At 40.7% G+C, this 15,105-nt stretch overlaps 1 pseudogene; it reads right to left on the bottom strand.

Annotated features, from left to right (window-relative positions):
• Positions 1–4,102: 4,102 nt before the first annotated feature.
• On the bottom strand, positions 4,103–4,868 carry LOC144824266 (RNA-binding motif protein, X chromosome-like; annotated as a pseudogene).
• Positions 4,869–15,105: the final 10,237 nt, after the last annotated feature.

Here is a 15,105-nt window from a genome sequence, read left to right on the forward strand (position 1 = left end):
TATGTTATATGTTTTTTTAAGTATTTTATTTGTTTTAAATTATATGTGTGCTATTTTTTGTATATTAAAAATGTTAGTTTTAATTTAATTTTAGGTTTTAGTATTGGAGCGGGTTGTGGGTTTATAGGAGAATAGGGTGGGAAGTAATTTAATTATAGTAAATTAATTAATAATTTCTAGTAATTGTAATTTAATTTAATTAATTTTTGCATTTAAGTTATGTAGCGGGTTGTGGGTTTATAGGGGAATTGGGTGGGAAGTAATGTAATTGCAATTAAGTAATTATTTATTTTTTATTGGTATTGATAATGTTTTTATTTCTAATTAATTATTACTTGGTAAATAATTAATTTAATTGGTAATTAATTTTGTTAATTGTTAATTAAGGTTGGTAATTACATTTTGTAATTGGCAATTCATTTTTTTATTTAGTAATTAAGGTTTTTAATTGGAAATTACTTTTTTTAATTTGCAAAACATTTTTTTAATTGGGAATTAATGTTTTTAATTGGAAATTACATTATTTAAATTAGTAATTAAGTTTTTACAATTGGTAATTGATATTCTTAATTGTTAATTACTTTTTATTAATTGGAAATTTATTTTATTAATTGGTAATTCATTTTTCATAAAAATGTTTTTTATTTAAAATAAATGTATTGTTTACCATTTTGTAATTTTTAATCAATTTTTAATCATCAATATGTTTTTTGTTTTGAAAAATATTTTAGTGTTCAATATTTATTATTTGGTAATTGATATTTATTAATTCATATTTATTGGTATTTAATTTTAATTTAGTGTTAGTTAATTATTCAATTTTAAATATGTTTTTAGTAATTATAAATGGGTATTTGCAAATGATGTAGAGTTATTTAAAAATTAAATTTTAAAATATTTTATTTACAACAATTATTTATAAGTATGTTATAATTAACTTCTACGCTATCCAATGCTTTCCCTACTGTTGCACTCTCTGGGGTGGGAATAGTAATTTTTACCCCTACGCTATCCAACGCTTTCACTACTTTTGCACTCTCTGGAGTTGGAATAGTAATTTTTACCCCTTCGCTATCCAATGCTTTCCCTACTGTTGCACTCTCTGGAGTTGGAATAGTAATTTTTACCCCTACGCTATCCAATGTTTTCCCTACTGTTGCACTCTCTGGAGTGGAAATAGTAATTTTTACCCCTACGCTATCCAACGCTTTCCCTACTGTTGCACTCTCTGGAGTTGGAATAGTCATTTTTACCCCTACGCTATCCAACGCTTTCCCTACTGTTGCACTCTCTTGAGTTGGAATAGTAATTTTTACCCCTACGCTATCCAAAGCTTTCCCTACTGTTGTACTCTCTGGAGTTGGAATAGTAATGTTTACCCCTACGCTACCCAATGCTTTCCCTACTGTTGCACTCTCTGGAGTGGGAATAGTAATTTTTACCCCTACCCTATCCAACGCTTTCCCTATTGTTGCACTCTCTGGAGTTGGAATAGTAATTTTTACCCCTACGCTATCCAACACTTTCCCTACTGTTGCACTCTCTGGAGTTGGAATAGTAATTTTTACCCCTACGCTATCCAATGATTGCCCTACTGTTGCACTCTCTGGAGTGGGAATAGTAATTTTTACCCCTACACTATCCAACGCTTTCCCTACTGTTGAACTCTCTGGAGTGGGACTAGTAATTTTTACCCCTACGCTATCCAACGCTTCTCCTACTGTTGCACTCTCTGGAGTTGGAATAGTAATTTTTACCCCTTCACTATCCAACGCTTTCCCTACTGTTGCACTCTCTGGAGTTGGAATAGTAATTTTTACCACTACGCTATCCAACGTTTTCCCTACTGTTGCACTCTCTGGAGTGGGAATAGTAATTTTTACCCCTACGCTATCCAACACTTTCCCTACTGTTGCACTCTCTGGAGTTGGAATAGTAATTTTTACCCCTATGCTATCCAACGCTTTACCTACTGTTGCACTCACTGGAGTTCGAATAGTAATTTATACCCCTACGCTATCCTATATTTTCCCAACTGTTGCACTCTCTGGAGTGGGAATGGTAATGTTAAGTTCTATGCTATCCAACATTTTTTATTACTGTATTTTTTCTACTTATGGATTTTGAATAGTATTTTTATTTATTTAGTTATCTAATTTTGTTGTATAAATTTAGATAATCTAATATATAATTAATTTTAAAAAATATTAAAGGTATATTTAATTTTTGTAATTCATTAAACTTAATTCTTTACTTTTTATTTATGTTTTTGTTTTATGTTTGCAAATGTATTTGTAATTTATAATATTTGTTATTCATTTATAAATTATTAAAATAACTATTACAACTTATTAAGTATGAATATATTATATATTTTATGTATATGTTTAATTAATGTATTATTAATATATATGTATTATTTATTAATTTTAAACATTATTTGATATTTTTAATGATGTTTATTTTATTTATTAGTGTTATTTACTTTATTTTACATGTATATTTTTACAGAAAAAAACGATATTTATAAAATCGATATTTTTAACATCTATATTTTTTTCTCGATATTTTTGTACTTACCATGTTGTAGATAGGATGTCGATATTCTTGCCTTCGATATTTCTGCATCGTTATTTCTTGAGGTCGATATTTTGTAGGTCGATATTTTGACAGTGATTCACTTTAACCAGGTGTCTGCGTAAGGATCTGCACTCCTTATTAAACCAGTTATTTTTTCTGGAAGACAACTTTTATGACCCTTATTAGGGACTACATAGTAGGACAATATTTTCTTGAAGACTTTATTTAGTGTGACAATCATTGTTTCACCACATACTGAAGAAGAAGGACAATAAGTCATTTCTGTTAACCCCTTCGCTGCGGCGGCAATTCCGCTGCAGCGCTAGGAGGGAGGGGGGGGCGCGGCGCTCACATGCTCGTAACGGAACCACTCCGTCACGAGCCTCGGGTGGGCTGTGCTTGTGATGGAGCGGTTCCGTCACGGCCCCACCCGCTCAATAGAACGCGCCGCGCAGGCACGTAATCAGCGCCATGCAGGCGCGCCGAGCGGGCCGTGACGGAACCGCTCCGTCACCAGCACAGCCCACCCGAGGCTCGTGATGGAGCGGTTCCGTCACGAGCATGGGAGGGGTTAAACAGGCCTGTTGATCCTTGTTTATTTCTTGTAAAATGCAAGGGGACTCCAATTCTTGAGACCATTTCAAATATTGTGTATCATTCGAGTGGGTGATATCCCTTTTATGAACTGGTAAGTGTTGTTCATTTCCCAGCTTGGGTAGAGGGATTCCATAAAAAGACTTAACCGGCCATGGTCACTCTCTAACCTTACTGCACCCATCTTATCCACAAGGGAGGACTAGGATCGGAGAACTAATAGGAAATAGTGTATACGGCTTGAGTGAATGGAATTGCAAAATGTATTGGTCTCCTGCCTATCAGACTTGGTTCTACCATTGGTGGCCCTTAAGCTAAAGTCAAGTGTGAATGCCATCAGTTGCAAATCAGCCTCTGTCCATCTTCATATGGGTGGGAGATCAAGCTGCGGAATATCCCCAACCACAACCTCTTCTTCATCTTGAGTGACATCATCATTATCTAAAGGATCATATGTGGTATTAAAGTCATCCCCTATTATAAGACCCAAGTCATGATGATGAATCATCAGATATTAATCAATAATCAAAATAGTCCTCCCCGAACATCTCTACAGTAGACATTAAAAATATCAGTATTGAGGGATATCCCATTGGAGGTCACTAACTGAATAGCTAAACATTTGTAAAAAAGTTTTTGTTCTGTTCATTTACCATACAAACCCTCAGTATGGACAGGCAACGTTTAAGCAAATGTGGACCGTGCTGAACTTTAAACCCATTAAAATTATTCCTAGCAGAGTTTCCTAAAGTATCACTGCAATCCAAGGTGTAGGTGTTTAAAACAGCTATAATCTGATCTGACTAGTTCACCCGCTTGGCTGCAACCGTGGACCACATTTCGGTACAGTGCACCTATCAGTATTGTTGACACGTGTAACAAACGGCACATCATTTAACTCAAGCCACTTCCATTACTCACTTTTGAGTCAACGATAGCCATCGTACGAATCTCTGTAGGAGCAACTAGGATGGTCATAGTCCCTATCCCGTGCTCTATAACCGTCCAGGTCACTATATCCCTTTGATCCATATTCATCATGGCTGGAATGCCCATATTCACGATATGCATAATCTCTAGGAGCTGGAGCATAATCTCTTGAATTCCATGAGCTGGCCTAATTTCTACTAGAATACCCATCTTTGCCACCTTAACCATCATCTCTTTGTGATATATAAACATCTTACCTTGATGGCACAGGTCCTCTTCGTGCGGGCCCGCCATATCCATCATGTTCACGTGACAAGTGAGCTCTCCTTCCCATTCGACCACTGCTGCGGATTAGTCCTGAAGGTGCAGACCTTTTAGGTGGAGGACTGACACTTTGTGGTGGTGGGCCCTTCTTCATAGGCAGCTGTCCTCTGATAGAAGAACCCCCTCTTGAAATGCCACAATTTCTCGGAGGTGGTCCTCGTCTTGCTCCAGTTTCAAAAGCCGGCTTAGTAGCTTGTTCGACCTTTAGCAGCGTCCTATCTAAAGCCTTTCCATTCATGTCTCTTGCTTCATCTTTCACGCCTGCCGTATTCTCAAAGGTCAAAAAAGCAAAACCTCTGGGTTTGTTTGTGTCGCGATCCTTCATCAAAAGAACTTCTGCTATTCGTCCACATTTCCCGAAAAAGGATCCAGTGCCTTCTCGTTAGTCTCGTGTTGAGACCACCAATGAAGAGCTTTCCGGGGCGATCTGCATCGACCATTTTGAGTTAAATCTATACCTGCCTGCAACTGCGCAACAAAATCAGAATCAAATCTGACCCATTATGTTAGCCCTCCTGAATACCTCCCAAAAGATCCTCTTGAGGTGGGACTAAAATAATTAAGATAACCAGGATTAAAAATGGGGTCCATTGGTCAAATTTGCTAGAGCCGGCAAATGTCACAAAACTCAATAAAATTGTTTCAGTCTGGGAGGGCAATTTTAGATTTAAGGCCTGATATATTCCAGGATATTATCGAAATCTCCTTCCCAGCCACAGCAAAGTTAACTAATGGAGGCTGACTGTGGTGATCAAGGTTTAGGGGTCAGAAAAGACACTATTAAGGGATAATGGAAGTCCGTCCATCCAACTAATTATACATTAAGGTTGACCAAGTAGGTGGCAAGAGTAAAAGCCTTCGGGCTATTTAGAAGGGATTTCGACCTGTCTATAGCATAGCTGGTCGAGTTGAAATCAATCCTCTCATCCAAGGTGGTAGAGAGTGGTTTTCAATCCATCTACTATCCAAGTGGGGGAATCAGTTTGTTGATTTTTAAGGAAATTTCCCCAGTTAGGGTGGCTAGAATTATCAGGCAGAGTGTATTTAAAATGTATATCTGTTTTAAACAGTGAGCAAGTGCATGTGTCAAAGGCCACGAGGTTATTGACAAGGTCACTGCTTGCGAGAATAAGCTCTATATTCCCTAAAGTTAGCACCAGTTTGTGAGGATCTAATAGCTCGTAAGATTTCCTCCTTTATAAGAAAGAGACAGCCTCGCACCTTCCAAATCCAATGAATAGATTTATTTTTTATAGGCCTCTTCATCCTCAGGAATTCTCCATTGGCTACTTTTCAGGACATGGGTTAAGATAACAGAACAATTGTGATTTATGCCCACTTTTCCGCTCTCTGATCTCTGGTTCAGTGCTGGCAAGGTAGGACACTTATGGCCAGAATACTCGCCAGAACACAGATCATGATCGTGGATTGGTGGATTCCGTACTGGCCATATTGTGTTGGTCAATCCCCCTGAGGTCTCTAATAATTTGATCTCAGGTGGGGGCCCTTTTGATGTGATCAAGTAATGCCACTTATGGGGTCCCTTTACATTACTTGGGGGCTGTTGGGCCGGAACATTAGTAGTGAGGGAACTTTTATCAGCAAAAGTGAATTTGCACATATATGGCTGATTTATCAAATTTAAAAGATTTGTTACCATAGCATTAAGTTCTCCCATCTCGTTCTAAAGATTTTTTACTTGCTGGTGAAGGTTATCTAAGTCTACTGAAAGGCTAGACACAGTGATTATTGCTGAATCAGGGTCTTCATTATTGCTAGGTGAAGGATCGGGCTGTGACTGTTCATTTAAGTAGGTAAATTGGTTACTAAAGCCTTAGTATATTGTGCTGCTAGCGTATTTTGAGTAAGCAAATCACAAGGTGAATCAAAACAGGGTTGCTTCTTTACTGATGTTTGTTCTTTGCTCTCACACTTTTTAGATTTACCTTAGAGGGGCATCTTTTTACCATTGCTAGGTGATTTTGCCTTCAGTTGTGAGACCTGGGTACACTTCTTCTTAGTTGTAGCTCCCAGATCAGAGGAGCAATATCAAGCTCTTCGATATTTGGTTCTTCACCCACTTCCACCTGACTAGGAGTATCTGTGCTAATAAGAGACTCAACTTCCCCTATAAGGAGGTTGATCTCTTTAAGAGTGCAATTAGCTGACTTCCTGGAACTTTTGGAGTGTGTATTTATAACAGGATTAGGATCTGGAGCCCTCCATGTGCAAAGGACACAGTAAGACTACCTAATTATAATCCCCTACTAAGTGAGGCACAAAACTAACCCTCGGCAAAATACTACGCTACGCTCGTGTAACTTGCAAAGTTTGCGCTACTTTTCACTACGCAAATTGCACGTAGCACAGTGCAAACACTTTTTGCTTGCTCGCGGTCCTCAAAGTCAACTTGGAGACCACTAGCAAGCAAAATGATATCCCAGCGAGACTTTTTCCTCATTCGCGATGAGCAACATCAAGTTGCCGATCGCGAGCGTAGAAAATAAACCTCCCGTCGAGTTTCTCAATGCAGGGAGGTCAGGTTTCTCACTGCGAGTGGTCGCGTATGCTCGCAACCGCGTGTAATGAGAAACGACCAATTCGCATTGAGAAGCTGCCGCACGAGTAGAAATCTACTCGAGCGGCAGAAAACGACCGCTTGCACTGTGCAAGATGCAGTTTGCACTGATTGCACAGTGCGGAAAAGCATCCGGCACTGTGCAATCAGTGCAAACAGCATTTTGCACAGTGCACTATGCAGTTCGCGTAGCTACGCATAGATCGCTTAGTGGGAAGGGCACTTCGCCTAGCAACGCGTAGCGCTTCTTTGCAAACTACACCCAGGGTTACACAAAACACAATAATTATTGATGGATTAGGAGAGAGCTTACAATAATAGCATATAAATCCCATCAAGATCATCGCCAAAAATGTAGTGGGCTGGCCCCACGTGTTCAGGAGACAAAATCATTGCTCGTACTAGCAACAGCGAGTTCGATCAAGGCGACGAAGATATGCACATTAGAGAAAACGGGAGAGTTGAATAGCAGAGATAGATAAAGTTTTGGAGAACCAGGAAGTTGGTGAAATAACGACATTGGCGGCTAGAGCATTGAACACACCATACTCAGGTTTGCCCCTGATGAAGGCACTTTGGTAGTGCCGAAATGCATTGGGCTCTCTTATAAAATGTACAATATTTTGCAAAGTAAATCATAACATGAATATGAAATGTTAAGAAAATATTGATTGTTACTTTGAACTATTTATGTTTATCGAAAGATTGTTAATAACAAAGAATGATGAAGTGCATACATAATCAACAAGACATAAAAGAAGTCTAAAAATAAAAGACAAGATACTGTAACCACAACAGGTTTATGTTTTGCTGTAAAAAAGTATTATATGTTTAGGTGCATAGCACCAAGTGAATAGTGCATGGTTCGTTGGGCCAACATACCCAACATAAACAAGCTATAATTACCAGGGACTGACAAACCCAGTAACCATAGCACCAAAGACAAGTGTAAAATACAGAGTGAACGGAGTGCTCCCTCATCCAATAAAATACCAACAGGAGACAAAGTAGACTTATTATCATAGGAGGGAAGAGGAATTCACGTCCATTCAGTTCCCCTGAATAGGTACCTTAATAATCACAAAAGAGAATGGACACTTGTATCTACAATAACCAATAGTTTTTTCTTGACAACCCTCATAAACGCTGTGATTTTGTTGTTGCGGTGTATCTTTTATCCGCCCCTTCTCTAGCGTCATGGCATAGTCATCGGGTTGTCAAGTGACGTGCTGTATGCCTGCCTCACCCGAGGCAACCTCTGGTAAGTGTAGAAGTGTCCAGAGATAGTTAGGACTGGTCCAGAGGGATTAATGTGCAGTGCCAAATAAGTGGGTATAAAAACAGTGTTGCACCAAAGACCAAAAACTTTATTATAAGAAGATGCACAAATTAGAATTTAAAATGTCACATTAATTAGCAGCATGGCTGTTTTGTCCATTTACTTGCATGCCAATGTAACAGTAACAAACGACGCTGCCGACTTTCTAGTATATAAGTGTGTCCCATTTGAAACGAGTTGGCGTGTCTTAGAGTATTTTGACCTTTACTCACATAACAAGCAACTGCATTCATGTGGACTCTCCAACCGCTTGGTACTCTGGCTCATTTTTACAAACAGTTTAACCAGCCATTCTCCTGTTCTTCGACTCCCCCTTTCTAGCTCCTATTTCGTTCTAGTGCCCATAGTGTGGTGCACATAATGTAGATATGAATAAATGACAACATATTCATTTATTTTTGGATCTAACCCCAGAGACGATCTGGGTATATACTATATGCTGCTAATTAATGTGACATTTTAAATTCTAATGTTAATCGTATTTTGTTTCCAATACACAGGAATCTCAGTATGAGAATCTCATACCCCTCATTGAAAACTACACTAATTGTGTGAGTATCAAATTTATGTTTTTTGTCCAGACGAAAGCTCTACAGACCCTTGCGGGCCCAATAGAGCTGAAACATGTTGACCTACTGATAGAGTTATATGGTAATCCTGTAACTCGATTACCGAATATATCACTATTCCCCCTTATTTTAAACACAGTGTGCATCTTCTTATAATAAAATGTTTGGTCTTTGGTGCAACGCTGTTTTTATACCCACTTATTTGGCACTGCACATTAATCCCTCTGGACCAGTCCTAACTATCTCTGGACACTTCTACACTTACCAGAGGTTGCCTCGGGTGAGGCAGGCATACAGCACGTCACTTGACAACCCGATCACTATGCCATGACGCTAGAGAAGGGGCGGATAAAAGATACACCGCAACAACAAAATCACAGCGTTTATGAGGGTTGTCAAGAAATAACCATTGGTTATTGTAGATACAAGTGTCCATTCTCTTTTGTGATTATTAAAAGACAAAGTAGACTTAGCCAAGGTGAAGTTGATATAGCTTATTGAGTCCATAATGTAGAACTTACAGCAAGCCCCACCAGGAGCAGCCTCCTAGCTGCTCAGCCCATCTTCCAATTGATAACACTCACACACCAGGCACCCAAGCATTCCACTCATGTCACTCACACCAACATTCTGCACGGAACATTCACACTGGCTGAGCAGCTAGTTACAAAGAGAAGGGAATGTATATACATAACCTGAGGATACTACAAAGCAATGACTCATTTTTAGAATTAATCCAAATGGCACCTTTTATGTATAAATGGGTCCAACAAAACCCCTTAGCTCACAATGAAGTCCCCTGCAAGAGTGTTTCACCAATGCCTCAGGGTCTACAATGTTCACATGCTTAGATGTAAGACCCAAGAGAGTGGATCCAGCCCTGCCTCCTCTGGTCTCTGACAGGTTCAGACAGACCTGCTCTTGGCCCAGGCTTTGCCAGGGCATGGCCAGCATGCACCCAATTCAACATGGCTATACATGTGCTGAATTTCGCTTCCCTTTAGGCATGGCAAATGAGGGAGACTGGGACTGGTAGTCCCCGGCTGCAAGTTCTCCTGCAGCGCCTCTACCCGACATGGACAGCAAGGGGTTGCAGCCCCCCTGACAGTGGGGCTTTGCAGGTGCTAAATAGCGCTTCCCTGTAGATGTGGCAAGTCAGGGAGACTGGGACTGGTAGTCCCATGTGGAAAGTGCTCCTGCCGCATCCCCCAACACAGGCCCCATGATCATAATCTTTCTTGAAAACTATGCTCCCAATATTCTTTATTTTAGTGGCAAAGGAACAGGCAATGTCATCCCACAGATCTGCAGATGCTTACTTTAAATTAGTTAACTCAATGTTTCTCTTAAACAATTCTTTTTATGAACTTGCTGCCCTAAATATTTTTGAAGAATAAGAAACTTTCCAAGCATTTCTGATTTCAAATTTTGATGGCCTGATGTATTTGTAAATATGATCTTTAGCATTAGCGTAGTATTTACAGCTCAATATATATTGACAATAATTTTACAGCCACTGAATCCAGTTGGCATGTATAGGTAATGAGAAATGGAATTTAGTATACTAATTGTAAATGCTAATGATGATGTACCGGCTGGCAATTTGCATTGCAGTTGATGCACTATTATTGTAGGATAATTTTATCAACAAAATATAGTGACGGAGGTGGAGAGTCACAAACATTTTGCGCTTGGCTAGTGTCACAAAAGGGATTTTTTTCCTAATGTACTTAGTTTGCGCTGAAAGGTACACTAAAAATAACTCAAAGCAGCGCAAAAGTGACTTAGCACCAAAGGTAAGTTACAAGGGTGGTAAATGGGCATTTCCATTCAACCACTTATGCACCCACCCATGCCTTCTGACGCTAAACCCTAACTACAAACATTGGTAATCAGGGTTTTGCGCCAAAAGTTATCGCTATCTGAAAGGAGGCATTAAAAGGAGAAATGTTTATATTTCTCCTTTCTTTTCCAACTTTGCATGCTTGTTGCACTGTGCAGCACACACACAAAGTAGGCAGACTCAGGCAAAGCATTTTGTTTCCAACCACTAGTTACATCACTATTAGTGTGTTATTCAACATGTATTAACGCAGTGAATTACAAAGTTCCTTCACACATCTTTAATATTGTTCAATGTACTTGATATGTGAACTGTAACCCGCACAGTAATATCTCATCCAATCCGTAATCACCTGTGAACCATTTTGGTGCTAGTGTCCATAATAATGTGAGCCCTTAACACCTGATGGTGGTAATTATTTTTTTTATTTCTCACGTAGATAGCTACATATCGATCGTTAGTCCCACCTTCTTCCCTGAAATGAGAAGAAAGTTAGTTTCTTTCTAAAAGAACACCCATTTACTTCCACCATCGTCCCGCCCCTTTCTTCTATTTGTTTAACAGCATGCTTACATCCATTTCACTTCACTAAAACGGATGCCTGCCAAGTATCATGCATCAGGTGTGACGCTGACACATGTCAGTGTGGTGTTTCGCATCATCGCACTGAAATGCATTGTCAGGCATTTAATGCCACTCTGAAACTCTGGCTAGAAGGGTGCTAGCTAGCATGGGCCGCCGGCGCCTTGGCACCCGCTCTGCTTCTCCGAGACGTGCTGCAAGAAGCTGCTGGGCTCAGTAAGTTAGGAGTTAAAGATGATTGTCTGCTCTCAGCTTTGGAGTGGCTGAGTGTGCTACAATGTTTCAAATCTGCCCAGTCTGTGGTGCCTGAATGTAAATTTCCTGCTGCATTGCGCGGCTTTGTCACTGCTGCCAATTACCGAGGGGGGGGTGAGGGTTTGGACCTGCCCTCAGCAGTGGTTGCTACTGGCTGTGGCACACCATGGGGGCCCCGGTTGAATTGTTGGCACCACTTGTTACGAGGCGAGCGGCTAGAGTTAGAATAAAGTGGCAGGCACTGATCTTATCAGTGTGCACGGTGTTAAAATTACTCCTCTGGCAAGCCTATAGTGGTGCACTTGTGTGATTTCTAAATTGCAGGACTTCCAGGTAGTGGAAAGTGCAGCATATTGGTTTTTATCATATAAGTCTATAAGGTGTCAGGGCAAGGGCGGCTCGTTCACATATTTCCCATTTTTCCCACAAAGGCTGGTGTGACAGCTTCTCTCTCTCTACAGGAGGAGAGGGTCGGCACACAGACAAAGGATCAAGGAGACGCAGCAAGCAGCTAGTGCTGCCCGTCTCTAACTCCACTCTGCCGAGGCATATACTTACCAAATGCATTATTTGGTCATGTGAACAAAGGCTTTCTTATGCCACAGAAACTAGCGCCAAAGCTACATTTTATAGATATTCCAAGGTCCCGTCAGGTCCTCCTTCGGTTGTCCCTGGCTGTGACAGGATGTTTCAATTTCTTGCCCACCCACCGGGCCCCAAAGGCACAGAGGAATTAATTGCTGTTCCTCTGCAAGCCCTGCTGCATGGCCCAGAGTTAAAGGAAGAAGCAGGTGTTCGAGAATCAATCACCTGTTCACCTCCACATGACCTTGACACATACTGTAGCTGTGCCCTGCCGAGGCAGTCAGAGCCCAACTAGTGCCCCGGACTCACCACATAACCGTGATTCTCATAGTGAGAGCAGGTGGTACAGGTTGAGGCTGCAGTGCAGCAAGGCTGGCTGTCTGACTCTCTTAAGAAGAGACAGGCTGACTAACGATCTCCGGTGTGACACGCAGGCAACTCCTCTCAGTGGATCATTCAGACTATCAAGAGACCACACCAGATAAGTCCGATATTAATTTAATATTCTGCCACTGAAATTCCAAATGTTTATTAAGAGAATGGGGAGGGGGCTTTGGCCATCTTGTTTTTCATTCATTGCTATGGTTCTGGGCATGCTTTTTCAATCCTACTTTAATCTTTGTAATCCTTTGTTTGACCTTTTTTTAATCTTTTTTACTCATTATCTATCTCTTTATTTTTGTACATCTATACTTTGTGTTTTTTTCTACTTTTGGTTACTTTAAAACTACTCTTTTTAACTCTCTTGTTTTATTTACTTTTTCCCTATTCTCTCCTATTTTATTTTCCTTTAACTGTCCAGGACCATGGCAAAGGGAGCCGGCAAAAACCTGAAGGGGAAGGGACCCGCACCCCGTAGCTGGCTCCCTTGCGGGCGGTTAAGGGGGAAGACAGTTAGTGGCAGTGAGATCTTTAGCGCGGTGAAGGCGGCCGCACTGGTTTTCTTTGTCTAGGGCCACCTCCCCAAGACCGTCGCGGCATGCGGCAGGCCCGGTACCGGGTACAGGTTCCGGGAGCATCGCCAGCTATGGGGTAATGTGTGCCAGGCCATGTATCGGGAGTCTGGGGTCCGGCGCACCTACAACCAGTCGACGCACCGGTGGTCCGACATCTTGGACGGGGAACAAGACCTGCTCGACCTGCTTGGCGTCGAGATCCCTGGGCTTGGTGAGTACTAGTAGCTATTTAATCACTACTTTGTTTTCTTCTGCTCTTTGTTATGATATTGCAAATATTTGTTTTTCCGAAGAGCAAGAATGCTGCCGATTACATTGCAGGTAAATTATGTTACAAAAGCTTCTGTGATTGCAGGTGCTCGCCTGCTCACTGGCGGTGCTACTATGCTTACTTGTTTTAAACTTTGTGCTCATTTGGCCTGGGTGATTATTATGTGTGAGTGTACTTTACAGAACAGCGTTATGCTAGACACTAGAGATTACATTGCAGGTAAATTATGTTTCAAAAGCTTCTGTGGTTGCAGGTGCTCGCCTGTTCACTGGCGGTGCTACTATGCTTACTTGTTTTCAATTTTGTGTACTTTACAGAACTGCGTAATGCTAGACACTAGAGACTCAAGTCCAGTCCTTCCTTTTTACTCCTGCCACTAAGAAGAGATAGTGGTGGTGGATTGACAGTTTGAGTATATTATGACTGGTTATTTAGTAGGAAACTTTTTAGTGGTCTGCAATCATGACGGACTGTGTCTGTCACTTCGCATGCTGCGGAGTGCTGCCTGCCAGTCCTAGTAGAACCTTTTTGTAGTTGGTTTAGTGAGTTACATAACTTTCCAAGTAGACGGTCTGCGAATCCAGCAATACTAATATCCTAGTAGACCACATCAGATAGGTCAATAAATTTAGTTTAATTGTTGTCTATTTTCCCAAAATAATATGTTATTGTTTTTTTTTTAAATGTTTAATTTGGTTGACAACAATCATCCATGTTTGTTTCTTTCTTTCATGTTGTACATCAGTTCTCCCAGGGGCAAGAGGACAGAGGAGGAGGTAGCGGTGTCGGCGGAGCAGGAAGGCCAGGATAGGTCCTCCGAGGGCTCCTCTACTGGCCCCAGTAAGTTTTCCTGTTAATATAATTAATTGTATTCAACCACAGTCTGGAGCATGTAAACGGCTTCACTTAAGACGTTAAAGAAATTAAAGAAAGCCCTCACTCACCACCTAGTGATGACATGCTTCATCATCGGGCCCCACCAAAGAGACCGAGTGTCTCTTTGGTGTGCTACAATGCCAGATTTACTGCGGAGCGGGTTAGTGAGTTTAGGCAGTGATGTGCAAAGAAAATTAGTGAGTGGTGGATGGTTAAAAAATAGTCCGTAATGTATCAAAATTAACTTTATTCTAATGATCACTAGGGACAAGTTAATAAAATTATGTGTCGGAAAATCGTCCACAGTTATTAGAGTGGTGGTTTCCTATAAATCAGTCGACATGTTTCATCCACGAAACGGTATAAATTTACCTGGCATTCATCAGGACTCTGTGTGTATTAAACCCTGGTGGAATGGACTCTCTAAGGCCCACCCTAGCCTAGGGACGTGAAAGTGAAAATTAATAAAAAGTGAAAAGTGCAAAAAAATTAGGAAGGAGATTCAACTTCCTAATAACTCCTGGTTTAGGAGGCTTCCAATTTAACGGTGTCTACACCTGTGGGAAGAAATGACAAGGACATACAGATAGGACAAAACATACATTAAGTAATGAAGCTGATCACTTGTGTCAATCAGTAGTGCTCCAGTATGTGGTATCAGAGACATTTGTGGTAGAATAACATTACAGTTATCACCACCATGGCCCCTAGACATTTAGCTGCTAAAAGGTGGGTAGTACCGTGTGTTATTTGTGCTATGAAGTTGATTTAAAAGGACGGGTGTTTCCTTTGTTGCTATCAAATTAAAATGCAGGCACGATCG

The sequence above is a fragment of the Lissotriton helveticus genome, chromosome 3_1, assembly GCF_964261635.1.
Source record: "Lissotriton helveticus chromosome 3_1, aLisHel1.1, whole genome shotgun sequence".
NCBI lineage: Eukaryota > Metazoa > Chordata > Amphibia > Caudata > Salamandridae > Lissotriton > Lissotriton helveticus.